A 27607-nucleotide genomic window follows, 5' to 3' on the forward strand; every position below is an offset into this window, starting at 1 on the left:
GCACACATACATGTGCTAAAATGAAAGTTGGCATAAAAAACAACAGCATCTCAGCTCACTTTCTGTTTGCAGGGCATCTGTTTAAGAAAATGGAACTATCATAGATGCTCCAAGATTCCATTCCCTGGGTCAACCTTGTTATCAGCACTCTTGTACCAGATGAACAATAAGGTGTGAGTAGATTTAAATAGAAGGTATAAGTGAGAAAATGGAATCCTTAATCTCTTATCTTTACATAAATGTCTTAATTCATATGCAATGTCTATGTCTTATTATACATAGTTATGTTTATATTTAAAGAAAAAATTAAACTATGGCACAATTTGAGTTCAAATGGATTAGCTATTTGCTAATTTTTACACTTTATTTTTACTTTTAATGTGAAAATGCTTCACTTAGTAAGGGTTTGTAAAACTGCTGTTGAACCTATGCAATATAGAGCTGATTAGGTCATTCAGGTGGGCTGGCCATCAGTAGGAGGGCTGCAAACATTTTGGAATCTGATCATGATGCTCAAATAAATAAGTTATGATGTCAAATATCACCTTAGCTATATAAAGAGGTTTCTGTTCAAAGTCCATTGTGTTTCATGGACCATATTTAAAATGATGAGCATGTCTACAGTACAATAGAATAATATAGTTTCCTACAAATAAAGGTAAAACTTTTTGCAAGTTCAGTTTTCTATATTTTTACTTTCAAGTTTTTATAGTAAATAAAATTTGAAGCCATATGTTCAAAGATGTTCATGCTTCTGAAAAATAGGTTTATGACATTTTCCCATAAAACACATTTCAAATTCCCAAGATGGAATAATTAGGGAAATGTTCCATCGTGGAGTTCGGTAAATTGTCACACCTGTGTAGTCGAGCAAAGAATGGAAAATATGCAGACTTCAACAGAATTCAAAAACTCATTAAAAGGCTTTACACTTTGCCACCAGAAAATACATAATATAAGGCAAAAATCAGTCATTTTCCCAAGCAATTTGCAAGTGATTTTTAAATCACTCAAACTTACAAGCCAGAAGTGGGAAATTATCACAATTATATAAGTAGTATTTCTGTGATGTATAGAACATCTGTCAGCATTGATGACCCATTCAACTGCCACAAATGAAGGCATCAGAGTCTCCAGTGTTGAAGGCTAAAAATAGTGACTATATTTCTTAACTTTGAAAACAAAGACAGAAGTCGTATAATTTTCAATGTAATAAAACTAAACGTAATCTGAGTAAAAATAAAATAAGGTTTTCAAAGTTCCTTGTAGTCATTTGTAGCAAGACTGTGGTTTTGGTACTTATGTATATAAGAGATGACATAATTCTTTCACTTTCCTAAATTTCCAGTAAAACACAGGGTGTTGAGATTCTTTTCTTTTGCATGTCGTATTAACAATACAGTGATTCACTAATATAACCCTGTGATGAAATATTGTACTATTGAAGTACTGCTACTTTCTTTTTTTAATTGTATGAGTCAGAATAGAATAGAAACATTTAGATTTTTTTTTAATATAGACTATTCCATTGCCTCTTTTCCACTTAGTTGTCACATATTTATTCTATTTCTTGTATAAGGTACCTACTGTACTATAAGTTTTAGTTGATGATACTTCTAGTTAGTACTTGGGAATTAGTAGGAGTAACAATAAATGGATTTTGGAGAAGACACTGAATGAGTTTATAACCTAGAAAATATAGAAAAGGAAAAGGTAGAAATTGTGAATGTTTATATCTTTGAATGATATAGTCATGAGAAATGATTGGTTAGAGAAAGTGAATAGTTTAAGAAAATATGTTGGTATGTTATAATTGTATATAGAAGACTGTTACAGAAACATAGTATTATAAAGAGAAAAGGCTTCTAGATTTGATAATACCAGCTTTATTAAAGAAACCATCATTTTAAAAAGAGATATTATACAAAAAGAGCAGAAATATAAATAACTAAAAATAGCCAAAACAACTCTTTACAATAAAAGATCCTCTGGAGGCATCACCATCCCTGACTTCTCAAGGTCTACTATAGAGCCATAGTTCTGAAAACAGCTTGGTATTGGCACAAGAATAGACAGATAGACCAATGGAATCGAATTGAAGACCCAGATATTAACCCACGCACCTACGAACACCTTATTTTTGACAAAGGTGCTAAATCCATACAATGGAAAAAAGATAGCATCTTCAACAAATGGTGCTGGCACAATTGGATTCGAACATGCAGAAAATTGCAGATAGATCCATACTTGTCACCATGCACGAAACTTAAGTGCAAATGGATCAAAGATCTCTCCATAAACCCAGCCACACTGAATCTTTTAGAAGAGAAAGTGGGAACAACCCTTGAACAAATTGGCACAGGAGAACGATTCCTGAACATCACGCCAGAAGCACAGACACTGAGGTCTGCAATTAATAAATGGGACCTCTTGAAACTGAGAAGCTTCTGTAAGGCAAAGGACACAGTCAGTAAGACAAAACGACCACCCACAGAATGGGAAAAAATCTTCACCAGCCCCACATCTGACAGAGGTCTGATTTCCAAAATATACAAGGAGCTCAAGAAGCTAGCCACCAAAACACCATACAATGAAATTAAAAAGTGGGGTGCAGAACTAAACAGAGATTTTTCAACAGAGGAATCTGAAATGGCTGAAAGACACTTAAGAAAGTGTTCAAAATCCTTGGCCATCAGAGAAATGCAACTCAAAACAACTCTGAGATACCACCTCACACCTGTCAGAATGGCTAAAATCAAAAATACCAATGACAACCTATGCTGGAGAGGTTGTGGAGAAGAAGGAACACTCCTCCATTGCTGGTGGGAGTGTGAACTTGTAAGACCACTTTGGAAATCAGTATGGCGGTTGCTCAGAAAAATGGGAATCAATCTACCTCAAGATCCAGCCATTCCTCTCTTGGGTATATACCCAAATACTGCTTGTCCATACAACAAGGACATATGTTCAACCATGTTCATAGCAGCATTGTTTGTAATAGCCAGAACCTGGAAACAACCTAGATGCCCCTCAACTGAAGAATGGAAAGAGAAAATGTGGTACATTTATACAATGGAGTACTACTCAGCAGAAAAAAGCAATGGAATCTTGAAATTCGCAGGCAAATGGATGGAACTAGAAGAAACCATCCTGAGTGAGGTAACCCAATCACAAAAAGACAAACATGGTATGTACTCACTCATATATGATTTTTAGACATAGAGCAAAGGTTTACCAGCCTATAATCCTCTACCCCAAGGAAACTAGAAATCATGAATGACTCTAAGGGATAAATGGACCCCAGGAATGGGAAATGGCATGAACTCCCGAGCTAATTGAGAGCATGAGGGTAGGGAAGTGGGTGCTGCCACAATAAGAGCACAAGATGAAGAGTAGAGGAGAAGAAATGGAGGAGCAGATATATTGAGTTGGGGGAAGAATAGAGGAGAGAGAGCAGGATGAGAGATACCGTATCAGAGGGAGCCACTATAGGTCCGAGAAGAGATCTGGAACTAGGAAGATCTCCAGAGACCTATAAGGATGACACGATCTGACAGTCTGGGCAGTGGAGGAGAAGTTGGCCTAGAAACCCTTCCCCTAGAATGAGATTGATGAATACTCTCTATGCTATTCTAGAGTCCTCATCCAGTGGCTGATGAGAGCAGAGACAGACATCCACAGAAATACACTGAGCTGAAATCTGGAACTCAGTTGAAGAGAGGGAGGAATGAAGAACGAAGGGGTCTGTACCTGGTTGGAGAAACCCACAGAAACAGTTGGCCTGAAAAAGGGAAAGCATATCGACCCCAGATGCTCTTTGGGAGGACAGTACAGGACTAATCCAGCCCCCTGATCATGGATGCCAATGGGGAGGCCCCTGCACTCCTGGGATTTTTAGACATAGAGCAAAGGTTTACCAGCCTATAATCCTCTACCCCAAGGAAACTAGAAATCATGAATGACTCCAGAGGGAGGTGGACTGGCGTTTTGCCCTGGTGGGTGGGAGGGACTTCGAGAGCCCATCCCACTTGAAGGGATTCGCTCTGTCTCTGAACACATGGGGAGGGGCCTAGGCCCAGCACAGGAAGATTTGGTGGACTTGGTGGAACCCTGGTTGGGGGCCCTACCCTGCCTGGGGAGTGGCGGGTGGATGGGGTGGGGGGTAGGTTGGAGGTGGGGAGAAGGAATGGGGGGGGGGGGAGGGAGAGGGAGAGGGAAAGTATATGTGAAAATATTAATAATTTAATAAAAAAAGAAAAAAAATAGTTTTTCACAACATATCTGCAATTATTCCTAGGACTCTACAAAGACTATTTCAATTAAAAAATTAAAGAATGAGGATAATGGAGAGATGCCTCAGAGATTATACATTTGATTCCCAACACCTACATGTTAGTTAGTAACATCCGTAACTTGATGGGATCTAACATCCTCTTTTACCCTTCTGGAAAATGTGTACATATGGTACATAGCTATACATGCAGGCAACACACACATATATATATAAAATAAAATGAAGAAATCTTTAAAAGAATGATTGACACGTTAGCACTGAACTATTTCCAAATTAGTATATTGAAATTTAGAAACTTTGAATAAAACTCAAGGGAGTTGAAAAGGTAATATGATCCTGTATTAATTGACTACTTCCAGTGACATCACTTTGGGCCTTTTTATGTTTTTCTCCTTTTTTTGAGACAGGGTTTCTTTGTAGCTTTGGAGCCTGTCCTGGAACTAGCTGTTGTAGACCAAGCTGGTCTTGAACTTACAGAGATCTGTCTTCCTCTGCCTCTCTGGTGCTGGGATTAAAGGCGTGCACTACCACTGTCTGGCATTGGGCCATTTTTATGCAGCATTTATTGCATCATTCATTTCATATACTGCTTTTTCTCTTAAATTGGTATGGAACTGATTGGAGACTACAATATTTCTCAGAAGAATAACAATATGAGTATTTTGGGATATTAAATAACTTTTGAAAAGACTTACTTGGAAAATCAAGCTGGCCATATTGTGTAAAGTTGTTTGAATCAATAAAGCATGTTTATCATAACAACTCAATTAGACTTTTCTCCAACTCCTTTGTAGGCATCAGTTCACTTACTGTAGCTGCCTCAGAGATATCTTGTGTTTTATTTTTGCATAATTAACAAGAAGACAGTCAGAGCCACTTTTGAATGATTTTTATACCTAATTGCATATACTTTATTTTAGTTTGCCAAAATTTTTATCTTTGTACTTGAGCTGTTCTATTTAGAGTCACTGACAGATTACTTTTTAAAGTGAAGGCAAAGAAAATTCTGGAAATTGAGCAAGGAGAGAAACAAAGAAATTAGGAGAGGGTGGTGGTATAGTATAAAACTACATGAGAGCACATTAAATAAACATACTATTCAAAGTTCTTGTAAAGTTAGTAATGTCTTGTGGGACTATACAGCATAGGTGAACTAAATAAAAATGATCAATAATTATTAAGAAAGAATAGGGAATGATAAGATGAGGACCAATATGAAATGAATAAATCTTCAGTGACTGGTAGAAGCCTACTATATATGAATCTACTATGTATGCAGTCAGGTACAGCAAGGGAAGCAATATTTTGGCAGCCAAATTCCTTCAACACTAATGGGTTAAAATTTCCTGATTATGATGAAAAGGCTTGTATTACAAATACAAGAAGGTTGGTTATCCATGTAAAATAAAGAAAATAATGACAGACTGAAAATATTCACAATACAAAAAATGAATATTAAATCAACAATCATAAAATATGTATCCATTGAAATAAAAATAATAAATGACTGTGAAAATCAATAAAGGCAAATATAATGTAATAAGTCAATGAATCAATCTCCATGTTGCAACAACAATAAATTAACCTGTAGAGTAGAAATAAGACAAATAATAAATAAGTGGGATTGAATCAATAGAGAAAATTAACTGTGACAACATTTGGTTAATTAAAATGTTCAATTATTCTTATTAAATACTAAAATATTACTCAGAAGAAAATGTGGTAAAATATAAATTATAAATATTGCAAATAAAATACATATTATTTCTCATGTTTTTAAGACTCAGTAGAAATTTTGAACATATTGCACCTCAAACATCAACATCCTATGGAAGGCCTCATCATCCAGGGGGGGCAGAAAGGATATGTGATAGGTAGGATTTTAGTTGTGGTGGTGGTGGTGGTAGGGGAGGATGGGTTGGAGAAGGGAACTGGGATTGTCATGTAAATCAATCCTGTTTCTAATTTAAAAAAAAGTTAAAAAAAACATCAACACCAAATACATAGTTAGAAAATTTCCTTTCAAATCACTACTCCCAAATATGGAAGGAACTGAAAATTATACTAACTATAACACATAAATGTAATTCACTTCATCAAAAACATTCCAATAAATACACTTCAGTTATTTTTAATTTAACAATGAATAAAATTAAATTATTTCACAAACAAACATTGATTAATAGTCCAGGTGAATATAAAGGAAAAGTCTGGCCCAACTTTTCTCAAATCCAGCATACTGTGACATTGTCAATTAACATGGTATATGAATCCTCAGAATCTTGTAAATATTTGTTATATCTGATAAAATGCAGTGTGTGTTGCATATACAAGTGGACTGTATTTTGGTACCTCAGTGCAGGAAAACCAGCTAATGAATTGTACCTGATACTGAGATTTTCCAGAAATTATGCACAAAGATTATCTTTATTTGAAAAATCCATGTAAAATATATGATCAGTACAATTTTGAACCAGTGACTTCTTCTAACTTAACATTAAAAAAAACCTTAATGTTCCTTTGTTATTAAATGTTATATGGACAGTTTTTTCCAGGGAAATAGATAAAATATCATAATTATGATTTAGCAAATAGCATCTAAAAAACTAAACTTCAAAGGAAGTACATAGTTCAGATTAGAGTTATCAAAGATGCTTATGATAATCTCAGCATAGGAATAAAATGTATTTAGTAATATTTTACATGTAATAGAAAATTATTAGAAAGACTTCAAAATCACAAAACATTATAAAACCTATATCATGTATAAATAATCAATAAAATATTTTTAATTTTACATCCCAGAAACTTCTATATCACTAAGAAACTTTACATCATTACGTAGATATTATGCATAATTTTAAGTAAACATAAAACAATTATACCCTATGTTTTATAAAACCTTCTTGGTGGTACTTGTCTCTTCCACACCCTGAGCTGTTCTGTCTCTCTCTCCTCAGTTAAAAAATTGTCTCTGTAGATTTTAAGCATTTTCCCCTTCATAGCTCTTGTGTCCTACTATTCCTTTTTCTAGAGCCATATCTCCATGCAGGGCATGGTCTATTTTTAATTTCTTTATAAAGGTATATGAGCTTATAATAATAATCAGGTCTCAAAATTTAAAAATTTACAACAAGGATCTCCAAATAAAAGAGAAAATGTGGCATTTGGTTTTCTCGGTATGAGTTAATTCACTATGTATAATTTTAAATTCATAGTTTAATTTCATTTACCTACACACTTAATGATGTCATTTCAGCTGCATAATACTCCACTGTGTGTTCCACATTTTTATTGCCAGTCAGTTGAAAGACATTTCAGTTGTTTCGGTTCCCCAGATTCTATGAATACAGTGGCTAAGTACATGGCTGAAGCCGGGCATGGTGGCACACGCCTTTAATCCTAGCACTGGGGAGGCAGAGGCAGGCGGAGCTCTGTGAGTTCGAGGCCAGCCTGGTCTCCAGATCGAGTGCAAGGATAGGCTCCAAAGCTACACAAAGAAACCCTGTCTGGAAAAACAAACAAACAAACAAACAAAAAAAGAAGATGGCTAAACACGTACCTGTGGAGGAAAATATTGAGTACAGTGAAATAATTATATTAAGAAATGGCCATGAGCAATTTAACATTATGGAAAAGATGCCTCTAAAATTAGGATAGAGACACCTTCCAATTTCAGAATTAATTATATTCATCTCAAAATGCTCTCAAAGGTATCTTGCTGGAGAAAGCCTGGCCCCATGGCTCTGTGAAAAAAAAAATGCTAAATATGTTACAGGCATTTTGACCTGGAGACCAGATGAAAAGTAAACTCTCCGCAACCTAAGTTAATATTATTTAAAGGATACATTTTTAGTTAAATTTATTTATTTTTCATCCTGACCAGAGTTTTCCCTCCCTCCTCCCCCCCCATTCCCTGCCTACCACCATACCACCACCCCAATTCACTCCTCCTCTGTTTCTGTTCAGAAACAGTCAGACCTCCCATGGGTATGAACCAAATATGGCATATCAATTTGCAGTAACAATAAGCACCTCCCCTTGTATTAAGCCTGGGCATGGGTACCCAATATGAGGAATAGGATCCCAAAAACCAGGCAAACTTTTAGGGACAGCTCCTGCTCCCACTATTAGGAGTCCAACAAGTAGGCCAAGCTACACAACTGTCACATATGTGTAGAGGCCCTAGTGTGGTCATATATAGGATCCATGGTTGTAGCTTGAGGCTCTGTGAGTTCCCATGAGGCCAGCTTATTATTAATCTATTCCTTCCTTTTTGTGCCCTGCCTACATGTCTCTTCTTTATCTCCTTGAAATTCATGGTTTATTTTCATTAACTTTTATTACCCATCAAAGTCCAGTCTATACCAAGTCCCAGCATGGCAAGGGGAATAGAAACACAATCACACTCCTATTAAAGGAGAAATTGGTACTTGTTGGCTACTGGGCAATGAACTGTTAGTTATTGCAAAGAGCAAGGCACTTGGAAAATCAGCAATGCTCCAGTGGCAGATCATACTTTGAAGAATATTTTGGGAAGCAGAAAGGTCCAATGTTTCAGTGATATTTCTGTTAGGATGAACCCAAGGGTTGCTGCTTACTCCATGAGGTCATCACAGAGTAGCCTGGCGACTAGTTTTCCCCCGGGGAATCTGGTTCAGTCGCAAAACAAACCACACAAAGGCCTCAGTGACTGCCATCATCCTCATGCTTCTGATACTGGAGTACATCTGAGGAAGTTGACTGGCAACAATAGGATGTCAAAAGACTCACAGTCTGACACTGGGGTTCTGGAATCATTGTTAAAGTGGTGACTTTTAAGTTCTGTTTTCTATGTAGCCAGTCAAAGGTATTGGGCTCTGTACATAAGAGATGAAAAAGCAAGTCACTTTTCATTCCACAGTATCCTGTTATAAACCAAATAATTCAAAAAATTGGACAATTCTATGCCAAGCAAACTCACAGCATGGTGCAAAATTCACTACCCCACTTTTGATGGCCAATGTGACACTGAAATTATTTCTTGTGCCTAAATACTTTGCTAAACATATTAGCCTATGTCGAACCCATTGGCAACTTCTTCCACTGAATTACACACAGATGATTCAGCCCTGCACAGATCCTCCTTCATTGGCACCTGGATCTATATACAAAGAAAAAAAATCAAAACATATATTTGATAATTCATTTTTTCTTAATTTTTTATTAGTTCAAATTAGGAACAAGCTTGCTTCACATGTCAATCCCTTCTCCCTCTCCCTCCCCTCCCCCCAAACCCCCACCTGACCCCCACCCCATTCACCCTCCACTCCATAGGCAGGGTAGGGCTCTTGACAGGGGCTCCCCAGAGTTCACCACATCATCCTGGGCCGGACCTAGGCCCTCCCCCCTGTGTCCAGGCCGAGAGTGCATCCCTTCACGAGGGAAAAATATTATTCCACTGCCAGAAACCCTCTAGAGTGTGGAGGCCTCCTAATTGACATCCATGTTCAGAGGTCAGGATCAGACCTGTGCTGGCCTCCCAGACAGCAGTCTGGGGTCCATTGCTCCCCCTTGTTCAGGTCAGCTGTTTCTGTCGGTTTCACCAGCCTGGTGCCGAACCCTTTGATCTTCATTCCTCCTCTCTGCAACTACGTTCCAGAGTTCAGTTCAGTGTCTATCTGTGGATGTTTGCCCCTGCTTCCATCAGCCGCTGGATGAGGGCTCTAGGATAGCATAAAAGTAATCATCAGTCTCATTATAGGGGAAGGGCATTTAGGCTATCCTTTCCACCATTGCCTAGATTGTCAGTACGTGTCATCCTTGTAGATGTCTGGAAATCTCCCTAGTGCCAGATCTCTCCATAGACTAAAGTCATCTATCATGGAAAAGACTAACAGGAGCAATTCTTTGCCCTTTCCTAAAATGAAGGTGTTTTCTGATGAAGGCACAACACCAGTAACAGCAGCAAACAAAACATATGCTATCAAAATTCCAACTTTGTCTAAAATTAGATGGATTAAAAGCAAAAAGATAAAAAAAGGGTAGAGTCTAACAAATACTACAAAGATATCAAAAAATGGTGTCTGCATAAAGCCTTTGCAAATCAGTATTTAGAAGGGAATTCAGAAATTGCAAATTGAGTTAGTTGTCTGGGTCTTAGAGCCTGCGATGTTATGTGGACATGAAAATATGCTCCTGACCATGCCTTCTTGTCAACTGTTTAATTGATTTTTCCATGAACAAACTAAAGTAAAGGCACCATATGCTTCCTCATGAGGAATAGCAAAAAAATCAAATAAACTGCTATAGTCCTATTTATGGCACATCATCAAGTGATAAAATATTGAAGAGATTCACTTTTTCGCAGACTCATTTTCTGTTTAAAAATATATATATACATGTAGTCATATATAATATGGTAGGGCAATATGCAGTGTGGTGAAGAACATTTGGAAGTGTTGAGCATTGTTTGACCATTCAGCTTCTAGAGAATTACAAACAGTAGAAGAAATATGGGAAGCAGAGAGAAAGCCTCACTTCCTTATCTGGCTGGAATAGGCTAATGAAAAGAGTCATTTTTCTTAGTAGTTCGATTTAAACTCTTGATTTTCAATACTCTATTGTTATAGATGTACTTTACTTGGAATGAAGATGACTACAATATTGTTGATGATTTTTGACCAGATAATCAAAATGGAAATTGAGGTGTATTAATGCAATAATGATAATAATAGTCATAGTACATTAAATCTCTTTAGCTCTTGGCTTCTGTTGATTTGTCTTGTCTAACTTTAATATGGTAGTTTTTTTACTTTGCTAAATTTCATTTTGTTATATGAAAATATTGAATGGATGAAGGAATAAATGCATGAATGAATGATATCCTAGCCACTAAGATAAATGTTAACAACTGAATTGTCACTTATAACTTCTGGGAGAGAGAAAATCAGTTTTCTCCAATAAAGTGAAACTGAGTGCCAGGAAAGGCCTCATGTTAAGGTGTCATTGACAAAAATATAATGGTTTACACAGTCTTTTGTATTATTTTATTTTGTTACAGTTTGATATTTTATTAAATTTTTCTGTTGGGGGTGGTTTTATTTTATTTTGTTGGTTTTGTTGCCATAATATGTGCTTATTTTCTTGAGTAAGAACATAAATTCAGGTTCATAGGAAGGGAGAAGAGGATCTGGAAGGTCTTAAAGGTGAAGAATATGGTCGTATATTTAAATTTTATAAGAATTTTAAAAGAATATATTTAAAATTAAAATTTGTTTGAAATAATAAAATAATACATAGACAAATCTCTTTATCCAATGCTGAGGACAGCTCTGTGATTTTTTAAGGTGAATTTGGTTAATTTTTATAAATACTTGCTAGAGTTCAGTTCCTCATTTTTTAACATCAAAGCCTTGAGTTTAATATACTCATGCATTCTTATCAGTATGTGTAACTAATATGTGTTAGTTTCACTTACAGAGAAAAGACTAGTTTAATTCCTCACATGGCAGGGGCTGAAGCTAATGCTGAATTGAGTGAGATTAATTTTCAAACCTCTTTTTTAAAATGACTCTCAAAATAGGATTAAAGTTCAATTACTGAAAGAAAAAAAAAAGATAATATCTGATTTAGCCCCTGCCAGCTTCCATTCCAGGGACAATATTCTATTCTCCATAAATTCTGCCCATGGTGGGGATTATGCAAATAGAATACTCTACTTTGTATTGGCAATTCTTCAGCCACTCTTGGATTTAAACTAGTAACTAAGTGCTACTGTTTCCACTAGTCATGATGAAGCTCTGATTTCCTGTCCAAAAGCATACTGAAAGCCACTGTACTCTGAAAAATAAGCCACTTTCTCATTGCCAAGTCAAATTTTTCTCTAAGTAACACAAGTTGGGTGTAGAGATTCTAGCATGTCAAACAAACATACCATGCTTTTAATCATGAAAGCAAATGATGAGGATGCCCTTCTGCATGCTGCTAGTATATATTTCTCTTTTTGTTGATGATCAAAGCTGTTTTGACCAATGGCAGGCAAGATTTAGCCAAGCAGGAAATCAAAACAGGGATAGAGAGAGGGGCAGTAGGTGGAGTAAGGGAGATGCCAGGTAGTTACTGAGGAAACAAGTAGTCCGGGCATCAACTGTAAACTAAGATCATGTGGAGATACCCGATTAATAGAAATGTGTTAATAATTAAGAGAGAGATAGCCAATAAGAAGCCTGAGTAATAAGCCAAACAGTTTATAATTAATATAAGCCTCTGTGTGTTTATTTGGGACTAAATGGCCATGGAACTGGGCAGGACAGAAACCTGTATACACATGAAAGGTTTGTACTTTGTAGCTTCATTATAGACCGTAAATTTTAATTTGACTGTCAAGTTCTTTTCAACCAAATCAAAACTAAATGTTAAAAATTGGCAAAATGTAACAGCATTTAACATTTTCATGAATTGCTCAAAAAATTTAAATTACTTTGTTTTAAAATTATGCTAAATTACTTTTTAGTGGACATATTAATGCCTATATCTCAGTAAGTTTATATGTGCCATGAACTTGTTGATTCAGTGGGACTTGTTTTCTTGGTGTCCTACAATACCTCTGGCTCTTTTTCTTCTTTCTTTCACCTATACTGTAGGGTTCCCTAAGCTCTATGGAGAAAGATTTGATGTATGTAATACCCTGCACTGGACTTTGGAAAGACTCTCAAGAGCTGTAGAAAAAACAAAAGACAACAGCAAAACCTGACTTTTTCTAACTCAGAAGCCAATAACTGCCAATCGCTTCTCAGCTAGTACTTATGAGCTCTTCTGCTATCCATACTGGGATTCTGGTTGGCTTGATCTTGTGGTGGTCTTGTGTACATAGTCATAGTTGTTGTGAGTTCCTGAGTACATAGGTCTTATTATATCTAGAAAATCTGTCTCACTGCAGATGTCAATGTCCTTTTTCGCTCTTATAATTTTTCTGCTCTCTCTCCTGCAGGAATCCCTGAGTCTTGGGAAACGAGGTGTAATATAAGTATCCCATTTAAAGATGAAGACTGCAATGTCACATTGAATTTAGAAAAAATATGATGCAGAAAATATGATTAGAATTTATTTTAAGATAGATTTAATTCATCTTGTGATAACAACATAATTCAAACAAAAACTATATTTAAAACTTTCAAATAATATAAGATATTTAGAAATATAATGATGTAGGTTTGTGTTAAACCCACAGCTGGAGATGGTAAGCACTTGAGTGAGCTTTTTACTTCTGCTTTCTACTAGCATATGATTGTCAGAATTATTTTTCTTCTCAAGAACAAATATTTTGATTCTTAAGATATCCGTGTGATTATGACATTCAGTAAAAAAATCCAATATTTGGTTGCCCTTTGCAAAAAATGTTTCAAGCAAAATTATACAACTTAGCAAATCAAGAACCATAAAAATATGAATTTTTAAAAAAATTATTGTATTACTTTTTAATGGAGTTACCAACATTAATATAGAAAGTTCAAAATGAATAGAAATCTGTAATATTTTAAGCTTTATCGTCATCTTGGAATAAATGTGATTGTTTTAGGTGCTCTTATATTTCATAGGCAAAATTATGTAGAAAACACAGTGATAATATATTGCAGAGGCCTACATCATCTAAGTTTCACCAATACTCAAGGGAATCAGGAATGGCTCTATTTTAAGGATTAGAAAATTATTCTGAATATTAGAGTTATTAATGGGATAAAAATGAGGATTTAAAACTTATATTTAATAAACATAAGTTTATTAAATAAAAAGATTTTCTTTTGTGATTATCATGAGCTTACGTGTGTTCCATCAAAATGTCAATTGTATATGGTGTAATAAAGAAAAGTTTTAAGAATCTATATTAATAAACTCCAAGATGTAAATCTCAAATGTCACCTTGAAGAAATTTTCAAATATTTTATTAAATGTTATGAAAGAATTCATTGAAAAATATTCACTCCAGAAAAATAAAACATGTCAATATTAGATATAAACATGACTGAATGAAGTTATTGTTTCTTTTGTATTTTTCTACTAATCAAGTATTTTCAAATATTCTCCTTTGCAATTGAGTATTACCAAATATAATTACTTAATTTATAAAATTAAATCCTCCTCAGTGATTAAAGAACTCTGCAGAGGAGTGGATAGGAAGATGATAAGGGTCATTGAAGAAGTAGAAGACCATGAAACAAGACCCCAAAATCAAGATGGAAAAAGATCAGATGAACTCACATTAAGTAAAACAGAATGCACAATGTCCATACAGTTCTGCAGCAGATACACTGTGTATATATTGCAGCTTTCATTTTATTGCTTAAATGGAATTCTTGAGGGAGCAAACTAGTATAGCTCAGATACTTGTGCGATTTATTGGTGTCTTTTCATTCTGTTGGTTTGTGTTGTCCATCTCTGAAGTGTTTTATTCTTTTATTTTGTCACATATTATTTTAAAATATATGAACATATGTATGTATATATGAATGAATGAATGAATGAATGAATGAACAAATGAATATCTCACCATTAGCTTAACAACTGAACTATAACTTATACCTACCGAGAGAGGGAAGATCAGTTTTCTACAATAGAGTGAGACTGGGTATATCAACCATTCCAGGACAAGCTTCACGTTCAAGAATAGCTGACCAACTGATAAAGGGCTTCATAATATGATGTGTGTGCTTTGAACTGAAGAACAGAAAATATGATGCAAATATAAATTGCTGCTGGAATTATCTTTATGGGAAGAGTTATAAATATAATTATTGAAGTTAATCAATTATCTAAATTAACATGCTCACAATTATGTTAAGACCAGAAACTAACTTACAAAATTGAACTTTTGAAACTATTGTGGTTGGTTGCTGACAAGCCTGATGAGAATCAGAGTTTGATTCTTCAGCGAAAGAAATACTTCTTTAAGTTATTCTATTTCTACCACAGGAGCATCATGGCACACATGCACCCACAGCATACATGCACATCATAAACATGCAGTTATGAGAATAAATGATAAAATAAATATTTTTATCATCAGAGTAACATTTATGATAAAAACAACTTTAAAGAATGACCCAATTTTTTTTATATCCATGACATTTGCAATTGAATTTCTCCACAGTGCTATTTTTGTAGTTCAGATAGAAACAGATATGCATTTGACACTAGTCAATTATTTCTGAACAATTTCTGCATATAAAAATGACAATACTAATTTCAAGTAAAATCAAAGACAATTATGTTTTATCTAAAGAGGTGACATTGGAGATCACATTTCTCTCTAATGTTTTATAGTTAATTTTACAATTTTTGATAATGTCTAAATTCAACTACCGAACAATGTTACATCATGATGTACAAGTTGAGACATGTTAATTTTTATATATGATATCAGCTATTGGAATTTCAAACCTGTACTACACTATTAATCATTGTCTGTTTTGATGACAGATTTTATTACTTTATGCATTAACATATACTGCTAACAAGACAGTATTAATCTACAGAGTGACATGTTTTGATATGTACTGTTTTGTGATCATACTTCAACAGAAAGGAGAAATGATTGCCTGAATTTTCAGTAGCTTGGTAAAACTCATCAATTCTAAACTTCTTCCCATGATATTATAATAAAATTTCCAAATCTACTTGCACATATTATTCTGATTCTTTTCTATCACATACTGTAACATACACTATTTATTTTTAAGCATTTAATCACCGTATAATAATCCTCAGTAGATGAATATGGCTGGGAAATCATGAGGAAGGTCAAGTGGACAAATATTGCAATAAAATTGTTGCATATAATTTGGTAATATGATTGTCTTTTTCATGTTATTGAGCTCTTAATTCAATTCATAAGCTGGCTGACTTTCAAATTTCTTATATCCTGACATTTCTGCTTTGTCACCATAATATTTTTCTTCATTCACCTACAAATAGCCCTCAATACAATAAAATATAATTAGTTATTCCCTAGATAATATTTAAACATGAAACTAAATTTTTAGGAGAATATTCAAAAGTTTTTAGTCTTTTCTTAAGTTTTATGGCCTATATTTATTCTTCAAAATCTGTATGTTGAAGCCCTAATCCCTGCTATCCAGTGAATTAATTTTATATTTTGGTAAAAGTATGTTTAGAAAAGTTATAGTGACCCAATTATGAAATTATGATAGATCTTCATTTCATCTGGTGAATATTCTTACACAAAGAGGGTATTTGGACACAACTATCTGTCCAGGAGCTATAAAGGCATAGGGAGAAAATAAGTAATGCTTAAACCATAGAAAGACCTCATAAAAAGATTGTCTGGCCAATACCTTGATGATTGAGTTTCAAGATTCCCGCATTGAAAATATAATTTTCTGTTGTTGAAGCTATTTACCCAATGGTAGGTTTGTATGGCAACTCTCTCAAACTGATAGAGTGAGTCTTGTCAGGTTCTATGCAAATAGCATATTATAAACATCATCTGAGATTTTCCAATATATTATTTAAATGGTATGTTATAGTATTTCTTCATAAATATAGTTTTGTGTGCATACATGTATTACACAGCAAAATGTAAGTCACAGGATAGCTTTAGGGGGATTCGGTTCTCTGCTACTTCTACTACATGTGTCCTACGAACTGAGTTAAAATATTTAGGCTTTTTGACAAATAACTTTTCTTGTTGTGTCACCTTACCAGTCTATATAGTATAGTATTCTTAACATAAAAATAAGTAATATTAAGATATTCTAACAGTGTTCATAATGTGATGACATAAATCACTTGTTGTTTGTAAGATGTGTTATTTAAAAATGTCGACAAATAAACAAATCAATGCAATGAAACTCATGATATTTATTGGGTGACATGAACTATGATGAAAGCAAACTATTACTCTGATACAAATAAGATATTTAATTGTCAAGTATTCTTTAAACCTCTTTAGATAAGACAACAATGTGTGCTTTAGAAATTCTTAATTAAAATGACCTATCACATATGAAAATCAACAAGTTGAGTGCTTTCTATCTTTTCTCTTTATCACCGTTAGTTTTAGTTATTTGAATTACCTCAGCATCACCAATGGCAGTGGAGTTAAATGAGACCATGATCTTAAGTATGGCAATATGTTGAGTGAACATTGCTAGGATTAACTTCTGTAATGACCTTGGTACTTGACAGCTTTAGAGTCTAAAATTACTCCTTGAAATTGGCTTAAGTGAATTGGAGATCCTGAATGGCTTATTGAAGACATCCGTCCATCCTTTCAAAAACTCTCAAGTAAAACAGCCCTTCAACTCTCTATTAAGCCTGGTCTAGCATAATTTGTGTTGTGTTTTAGTTTCCCTTTCCTCTAGCTTCTCCATCTAAATTACCATCTCCCTTGTTTCCCATCAGGATTATCTACACGTTGTCCTCTTGGCATACTTTCCACAAGTATCCATATCATACTGATAACCACTTGGGCACTTCTCTTGGATTACAGTCATCTTTGTCTTTCCAACTTGGTCAGGAAACTCTAGGGTTTTCCTCAAAACCTATTAGTTCATTAAGTTGCTCTCCTTGGGTATATATTCTATGTCCAAGTTATTTCTGAATACTAATTGTCCAAGTATTACAGGCAATCTTACATGACTATATGTGTTTATATTATTTTATAAGACATTAAGAGTAGAATTTGTGAACAAATGTGAAAATAGGAATTTCAAGGTAAAAGAATATATTTATACATACCTATTTTTCTAAGAAACATGTAATAGCATGCCTAAGAGGACTCTTATATATCTAAAACCCAAGTTTAGCTCATACCAGGAACAAACAAATATTTGTTAAACTTACCTGATGTGGAACAGTTTGTTAATTCAATCTGTTTATCTCTTCTAGTAAATTTATAGGAGCTTTGAGAAACTACATTACTTATAAATAGTGGGTAACAGTTACATTTGTACACTTGCCTATTCAATTTTAATTTCTTAAGCAGTTGCGATCCCAGTTCTTTTTATTTGCTTTATACAAGGAGACATCAAGTTCTTGGCAGTACTTTCCAGAAAATTAAGACTAACAATAGCAGATTTAAGTGAATTTCAAAATTTCACTGATTTACCATGCTGAAGTATAATTCCTGACAGAATTGTTATTTCACAGTCATATCCAATTGCAGTCTAGTTGACAAAGTGATGGGACACTTGCCATTTTAGTGATAAAATAATGTATCCTAGCACCTCATAACAGAAGATTAAATGGTGCTTCCCTTTCACACTTCAAGCAAAAGGAGCTCATCATCAGCTATGGGGATGTTTTTAGACAGTCAATAAGAGGTGCTTCAGAAACAGTCATTTACATCTCTGAAAACTGAAGAGAATTTTCACAAGAAACTCCAAAGTTGCTTCCTAATTTAATCTGGTAAGGGAAAATAGGGGGAACAGCATGATTACTTGCAGCATCCATTTTAGTGTTTATTCTCCAAAATACATCAATCTCCATATAATTCCATTGAATTTATCTCTGTTAGTGTCCACTTAGCCACAGACAGTGAGGGTTTGTGTGTCATTCATTTACCAATTACAAATTGTTCTTTCATTTGTGAAAAATCTCATCCTATGGGCTTGCTCAGTCTGGTGTGCTCCACTGGTGTGCTCCAACTCACTGGCCTCATCCTCAGTCACCAAGACTAACCCTTGCCTCTTAACCTATGTGCCAGGAAATCCTCACTTAATCCTGATATGCCAAATCCCCTGACCTTACCTTGCTAAAACATGGAATGTATTCTAACCTAGCATGATGAACAGCAAAGACTTTGACTTGTCCAAACCACCATTAGACCCCCAAGCATTGTTCAGGTGCTATAGTTTGCATACTGATCCAACAGACCCCACCTGTTTGCAACATTGCCAGGCTTTCTTGCTCACCAGTGATCAAGTGAGACATTAACCAAGAAGACACTGGAATTATAAACATACACCCATCCTGCTTTATATCAAGACACCAATTCAGTAAAGTAAGATATTTTAATATCCCATGATCACAAACACACAGGGAATATAGACAAATAATGAACAGAGAAGTATCACAATTAAATAGCACCATACATCAAATGGACATAATATTCACCTCAAAAACAATGCATATATATATATATATATATATATATATATATATATATATCAGAAAAACGATGTCTTGAAACTCTGTGAACTCCTGAGAATTAGATATCACATTAAGGTATGATGAATGTGTCAAAGAAATAATAAAAAAGAAATAAAATTCCCTGAATCTAAATGAAAGCAAACCACAATAAAAAGCTCTTGGAACAAATTAAAAAAGACATATAAAGGAATATCATATCTATAAGTCACTACATTAAGAAGAGAGAAAGCACAAATAAATGACTTAATTACAGAACTCAAAAATTTGGATTAAAAAACAAACTATAACAAGTTGCAATTGGAAAGTCGAAGTAATAAAGATCAGAGTAGAAGTCAATGACATAGAATCAAAGAAAGTAATTGCGGGAGTTGAAGAAACTTAGGATAGTTCTTTATAATGGTGAACAAAATGTATGGACTGTTATACAACTCACTAAAATAAGTTATTTTAAATTAAAAAATAAGAGAAGAACATTGAAACATTACTACAGACATCATAGAAAACTAGAATTCTATATAAAAATGAACTTTAAAACAATCTACACTAAATGGAAACTTTAAAAGCAACGGACAAATTCTAGATTCATCTAAACCAAAGAAGCATAGCAGATTGGAATTGCAGTCTGAGGTTTGGTGGAGCCACAATTTCCTTTCACTCTGAGGTAGAAGTAAGAGCCAGTAGCCAACTGTTTTGCTTTTCTGATATTTAGCTTGAAGCTTGAACCTCAAGATCAATTTCTGAGTTTTTTATTTTTCAGGTTACACCCAACTGCAACTGCTATATAGGCAATGTAAAACTCACACTTAAGGATGAGTGAAAAATGCAGAAGAGAGCAAAGATTTTAAGAGACTAAAGACTGACACCTATTGATATGGAAAGAGATTCTGTAGTTATGCACTAAATGAGTTATGAACCCACATGTAGGGGCCAAATAGATTGAACATGATTCAGAATGATTCAGACAGTGAAACTAAACGCTTGGATTGATCACTATATATATATATATATATATATTATATATATATATATATATATATTTGCAAATATATATATTTGCAACAGTAATTGTTTTTGCAATACAATATGAGGCTTGAGTTTCTCAGGGTCAGCAAGGCAGATAAGATTTACAGACAGAGCAATAAACTAAAACTGCTAGGAGAGACTTTTAGCATCAATTTCTTAGGGCTGTAGGTCAAAGAGAGGTTCTAAGTTTAATTTGCACAAGAAAAAAACGTGGCACTTTGCAGTGCTCTAGCCTCAGAGACAGCACAGGAAAATTTTCCTTTGTCTTTATCTCTCAGGGGAAACAGGAGGGAGCAGTAAATCTCTGAGCTAAAATCTTGAGTTAATAAAACAAGAAGTTTGAGCATATTTTAGTGCAGGGTTAGTTTACGTTATCACTTCTGTATCTGCCAGTTAGGCAAAAACCAGGGCATGCTTTTTTTTTTCTATCCATCTAGGCAGCTATGAATCAACAAATTTGGGCACGTCCTTGGATATTTCAGAATGTCTTAGATGGGATGCTTTTGCATGGGCCCTAAACACTTACCAAATGCCTGTCAAAAGGGATAATTTAAGGAAGACAGATTCATGCAATTGCAATGGAGAGGGGAACAAGGACCTGGTAGTGGGACACAGGTCTCACATCTAGCTAAGGAATGTAATCAGTAAACTAGTACCAATTAATGGAGAAGAGGTTTTACACATAGCTAAGAAGTGTAATCAGCAAACTCCAAATGCCTGGGAGAAATTTGTCCAGTAAATGATCAGAAAGTACTAAACAGTGGAAATTGAATCCTAATTTTGTTACAGAAAGGAAAAAGCTACAGGAAGAATCTACAGCAAGAAACAACCAATTCATTCACACGTTTTTAACACCAATTACAGCTTTTGAACTGACTTTGTCCATCAGAAGAATCCTTAATTCATCTGAGTTGTCTCATGATGCAATAGCAGTATAATTACTGTGTGATCTTGTGGCTTGTAGCAGCAGAGGAGAGGAAATCTAACACACCAAGAGACATTCCTGCCACTGGGTTAAAATGACTTTACTCCATTTTATAAGAGGAATTTTCTAGTGACCACATGGGAATATTTCAATATCCATTTTGTCTTTTGTGTGCTGATTGTGTGAGTGTGTGGGTGAATGTGTGTGTACACATGCGCATATATTCTTTTTTTTCTTTTGTCTTTCTGTCTGTCTTTTGTTTTTGTTAGAGTAATTGTAACACATAAACTTGACAGGTTGATCCCAGCAGTTCCTTTAGGGTCAGAGATGAAGTAATATATTTTATATCTCCATGCAATTTACACCTGCCACTGCAATTACTACAGTCCCTACTTATCCTAATGTAGAAAACTGCAGGACAGGCTCCAAGGACATAAAGGGGCTGCTACTTCTCCTCACTGATCACACCACAGCGTGGTTTCTCCCTGTTGCCTCCTAAGTATACTCTTAGTAGACAAAGGGCTGAGAAAAACTACAATTGCTACCTCTTAACTCTCCTGGTAAGAGGAGTGATCCCTGTATCTGGGCCAGAACCTGCACCCCTAGAGGTGTTTTTCTGACTAGATTCTATGAAGGGAGTGTGTTCAGGGTATAAATACTAAAATGAAAATGGGAGCCCCAGGTACCCATCTCCAGCTACAACTCAACCTTAGAATCCTAAAGACTTGGTGAGTTTGACAGGTGTTGGGGAAGTGTGCAGGAAGCAATAATAGGCAGGCAGGGTGTTGTTGCAGAAGGAGTTGGCCTGATTGCCTTCACTTCTTCACCTTGCCCTGAGCGGCCACAGCTTCTATGGTTTATGTGGGGTTTATTTCCCAGGAACTGTACAGGTTTGATCATCAAATTCATAAATAATAGGAATGCCAATTGGTGGGTTTGCCTCCAGGATGGCCTCTTCTGAGAGCCCCTCCAGATATTTGATGACTTCTTCAAGGCTGTTGCCATCACTGCAACCAGGAACCTCTTCCACTCTGATCTGTGGGAAAATTTCTTTATCAAAGCAAGGCAGCGGTCTGGCAATAGTACCCTTCATGCTCTTATAGGAGGGTAGCTGATCCTCGGTAAAGTCTGCATATGTGCACTCCTTAATGATGTTGCTGTAGAGAGGATGAGGCTTGATCAGGGGCAGTGACACATCGTAAGGTGGATTCGAGATCTTAACCTGCACCTCATGATCCCCAGCAACAGTTTTTGCTTTGTTGAGAGCAGTCAGAACATCATAATGTTGCCCTCTGAAGAGTCAGGTCCTCACCTCAGGCAACCACATCTAGTTAATGGCATCTAGGACTTTCCATAGGGTCTGGATTGCCAGTATCTTGAAACACCTGCCTGTCTCCTCGTGTCCTGTCAGGGTCAGCTCTATGTCAAATAATTTGGGGAAGTATATCATAATGTACATTACAGCTACTCTGCCTTTGAACATGCTACGTCCCATTAGATCTTGAAAACTACTTAACAAAAGGAATATGTACTTTAAGAAAACAGTCACCAATTGTTTTACATGTACAAATACTATGAAGAAACAATATTAGTATCAACGTAGCATCAGGTCTGTGTAACTAGTCCAAACTGACAGGAGATAGGAGCTTGAATTACCTCCAGACTTCTTATGTGACTCTCTGATCCCCTGATTTTGTTACATTTACATTTCTAAAGAGAAACTGACTTAAGACACTGAATTTGTGAAATTGTAAAAAATCAGAAATAGCAGGAAAAAACAAAATGATATAGGATTATACATATTAAATATACATTGTACCTATTGTGTTCTAATAGGTCTTAATAATAAAAACCCAGAGTCAGATATTGGGGTAAGAGCTGAAAGGATCATCCATTGTATTGTTTATATAGCATACCTGCTGGTTACCATAAAAATATTGTTCCATTAAAACAATGACATTTCATCACAGTACAATGCACATAATATGATAGTGCCCAGTTTTTTTTAAGTGAATATAGTAAAATAATGACCTTTCATTGACATTTAGACAGCTAAAATAAATGAAAACAAAAGACTGTATGGGAATCGTAATACATATATTTGAACCTGAAAATGAGCTTTTCCATTTCACATATCTACTCTTGGCTGTTTAAAATGTTAAGTTTTAAATATTACAGTAATGGTATACTTTCCAATGTATTTTATCATCTATAAGAGATAAAACTATCCTTCAGAGAGTAGTTGAGTTCTCATGAAACTTGAACTTTAGTGCAACTAAAGGGAGGCAGAATCTTCATGTTCATTATCTCCTCCCTGCACAGTGCCAAAGACAAACTTTCTGTCAGAATTTTTTATGCAAAATTATGATGCAGATTCCTAAATTGGAAAAATAGTTCTAGTCAATAGACATTATAAGACATTATGTTATAAGAAAATATTGTTATTGGAGAGGAAATCAGGAAAACATGTGATTCTTAGTATGTTAAAGTTACTAAATGGAAGTTAAAATTGGCTCAAATGTTCGGAAAAGTTGGAAAAACTGATAAAATATAAAATTGGGTGAAAAATTATTTCATGAATGATAATGAAGATATTGAAGCACACAGGAAAAAAAAGAACAAAACACAAAACCACATAGGGAACAAATGTGAGTTACAATGGCATAATACAAAATAAGACTCCATTTATTCAAATAACAAAAATTTAATATGCAATGTTGTTAGACACCTTCAAAGTTACTAATATTTTTGAATTACAATAAAAATAAATATTCTTTGAAATCATCAGTTTCAAGAGGTAATTATGAAGTATTAAAACCCCATTTTCAATGAACCCACAGAGACTATGGAAGTTGCATAGGAACTGAACAGGCTCAAGACAGAGCAGTTCCCAGTGCTGTGACACAGGCTCCTAGTCCTAAGGACACAGGCTCCTAGTCCTAAGGAAGAAGTCACAGTTTCCATCTCAAATCAGAGTTAGATACTTCTTCCTTAGGAAAAGTAGTTTCCTTTTTAAGTCAGATTCAAAGTTTTCTACAATGGATTTATTAGCCATGCTTACCTCTATGCTCCATTTCCAGCACAAAACAATCTCAATGGTGTTTCTACGGACCTTTTGTCTCATATTGCTTTGTTTGGATTTTTGTTCCTTAGTGATTTTTTGGTTGTATATTACGGTTTTCAAATTTATGTTTACAAAGTTTTCTTGGGCATGTGTGTCTGTGTGTTTCTTGTTTTATTTCTTATTTTTAATAATATTGGATTTATTCTTGTTTGACTGTTATTGAGAGAGAGAGAGAGAGAGAGAGAGAGAGAGAGAGAGAGAGAGAGAGAGAGAGAGAGACTTGGTGATGGCTGAATAGAGAGATGGAGAGGTGGGGAGAATCTGAGAGTCTTTGGGGAAACTGTGATCAGAAGACATTGTATGTAAACACTTTTTTCAATAAATAAAATTATAAAATGAGTCCTTACTAATGCCTCACAAATTCTGAGAAATATGTTCATCTCCGTGTTTTGCTCTAAGAAATGGCTTCCATGTTGTCACGTTGTAATCCGAACGACTTATAGTCACTTGTTTTTGAACACGTTTAGGTACACTGCATTTCTTATGTTCTCATGACTTATACCATGAAATTATTTCAATGCTACTTCATAATTGTAATTTGATTACTGTTTTGAATCAAAATGTAAGTATCTGATATGCAACCCCTGGAGAACCACTGATTTATAGGCTCATCTACAAAACATTCAAGTTCTTTTTAAGCATTAAAAGTTAGAAATAAGAAGAGTATATGTAATGATATGGAATCTTATAAACCTGAATATTTCTCTTACCATAAAATTGATTAATTTGTATCACTCATCAAAATAGAGTTGGATATCTAAATGTATTATTCACAACATATCTATATGGAGGTGATTGATGAAATGGCATTAAAATTGTCATGTTTATTAACTTTGGAAGAGTTTGAGATTTTCAGGGAATACAGAATGCTCTTGCATAGAGCACATAACTCTTTATTATATTAGTAGGATGCATGGATAACAGAGTGAACCAATAGTGTTTTAACCACTTGGTTTTATTTGACTCATTGCTTAATATGTTGTTTATATTGTATCACATATCTTTATTTTTTTCCAGGATTGTGTCTAGCTTCCAGAGTAATATGATAACCATATATCCTTAGATTCATATCAACTATATTTCATTGACTTACATGGTTTTGATGACATTGATATTTTTACAAAGACCAAATTTTGAACTGGATATAATGCTCAATAATTGTGAATTGACAGACATTTTTTTTCTCATGATTAGACCAAACTAACCCTGTTTTGGGGGAGGGGATGAAAACCCACAACTGAAAATAATTTTCATTAAAGATAAAAAAATAAGTTGCTACTCCATCTGATGGCTTTGATGATAACCAAAATTTTTTGCCATACCTGTAATGACTAGGTTTGAGTGTTAGGATATTTACTCTAAAATGGTCCTTCTCATTCTGTTTCTGCATTTTATTCTTTGGAAATTTTTAACATTTTATTATAAGAAGCCAGACTTTGTCTTAATGTATCTACATAGTATCTACATAGATACTATGTACTTTTTAATGGAGTTATGGATTTCATGATTGAATTTTAATATTTTTGTATTTGGGTAAAAAATTTGATTAAGGATAATAAGCATGGAAATAACACTGAGGATTTCAATTTACAGATATAACAGATCTCCTTATTTATATTAATTTGTAATTTATATATTTTCATATTTGGTTTTATATATCTTTTCAAAAATCTATACCTAGTTATGCTACAATACTGTTAATTGCTATTATAAATAGTGTTATCTTACTATTTCAGCATTAACTATTTATTGCTTGAGTACAGGAAATGAATTGTGCATAAATTTATTTTCTGGAATTATGCATCATTAATACATTCAGGACATAGATAGAATTGTTATTTCACTATTGGTCTACTATTTTAATTTGATATTCTTACACAGCGGCTATATCTAGGATTTGAAGTGTGTGTTTAAAAAATGGTAGAAGAAACTATTGAATTAAAATAGTGGTTGTGTATAATGGAAATTCAGCATTGCCTGTGCAAATGAACTACTTTCATGATTTATATACTTTCCATTAGGTAGTGGTTGAAGATGTTGGTACTGTGCTGTAATTTTGTGTCCATGTTTATAGAGGATATCATATGTAGATCTTTTATAATCTTGGACTAATTTAGAAGATGAACAGTAACAGTTGCAGGAAAGGACTTAGGAGATGGTTCTTCTGCTTCTCTTTTCTTAGAAATCTTCTGAATTATCAATTACCAAATGAATACTTTAGTATAGGTAAGGAGTCTGTCTGTCTGTGTGAGGTAATGAAAGTGAATTAAAATTAAATTCTTTGATAGGTATAAAAATTTCATATTAACTTATCTTGTATAAGTTTAATAGTTTCTGCCTTTCAATAAACAATCTATTTGATTTATTTTTCAAATATTGCGATATCAATTAATTTGTCTCATGTTAATAGCATTATTTTTCCTATGAAAAGTCTTTATCTATTATATTGATCTCTTAAAAATTATAATCATATTGGTCTTCTTTATTCATTGTCAGGTTTTGAGTTTTGTTTTGCAGGTGATAGGCCTGAACATAGGTTTTGAACATAATAAACATACTCTGTCACTAAGCTATAATCTTAGGCCCCATCTACTTCTTATGAATAATTTTATTTAGTAATCAATTATTTCCTTTCCTTTTTTTATTTACACCAAATTTACCATTCTTTAGTTTCTTAAATCAGAGGCCTATATTATTGTTTATACCTTTGCCTTTTTTCTAATATAAATACAAATGCTATATTGTTTGTTATCTTCTTTGGTCCCCTTTAGAGACGTTATTTTTTGAAGCTCTGCTATGGACACATACTTAATCCATATGTTATCTCAAATGTCCTAGACCTTCCTTTCACTTTCACTGTTTTCACTTTGCCCTACAATTCAAAAGTATTTACCTTTTCTCAGACACAAGTATTTCCTAATCAGAGCTTTATCTTAGTAAAGTATACTCTCTAGTGGAATCTATATTTTGATACTTAAAATTTAATTTTAATCATATCTTTTATTTACAATTTTAACTCAGCACACGGTGATGAGTAGAACCCAAATTTCCTATCACTCTCCCTTCCATTCCAGATTAAATGAATAATGTA

At 34.3% G+C, this 27607-nt stretch overlaps 1 pseudogene; it reads right to left on the reverse strand.

The window, feature by feature from the left end:
- Window positions 1-22207: 22207 nt before the first annotated feature.
- On the reverse strand, window positions 22208-22875 carry LOC100758688 (annotated as a pseudogene).
- Between the last annotated feature and the right edge of the window lie 4732 nt (window positions 22876-27607).

This window comes from Cricetulus griseus, assembly GCF_003668045.3.
Source record: "Cricetulus griseus strain 17A/GY chromosome 1 unlocalized genomic scaffold, alternate assembly CriGri-PICRH-1.0 chr1_1, whole genome shotgun sequence".
Lineage (NCBI taxonomy): Eukaryota > Metazoa > Chordata > Mammalia > Rodentia > Cricetidae > Cricetulus > Cricetulus griseus.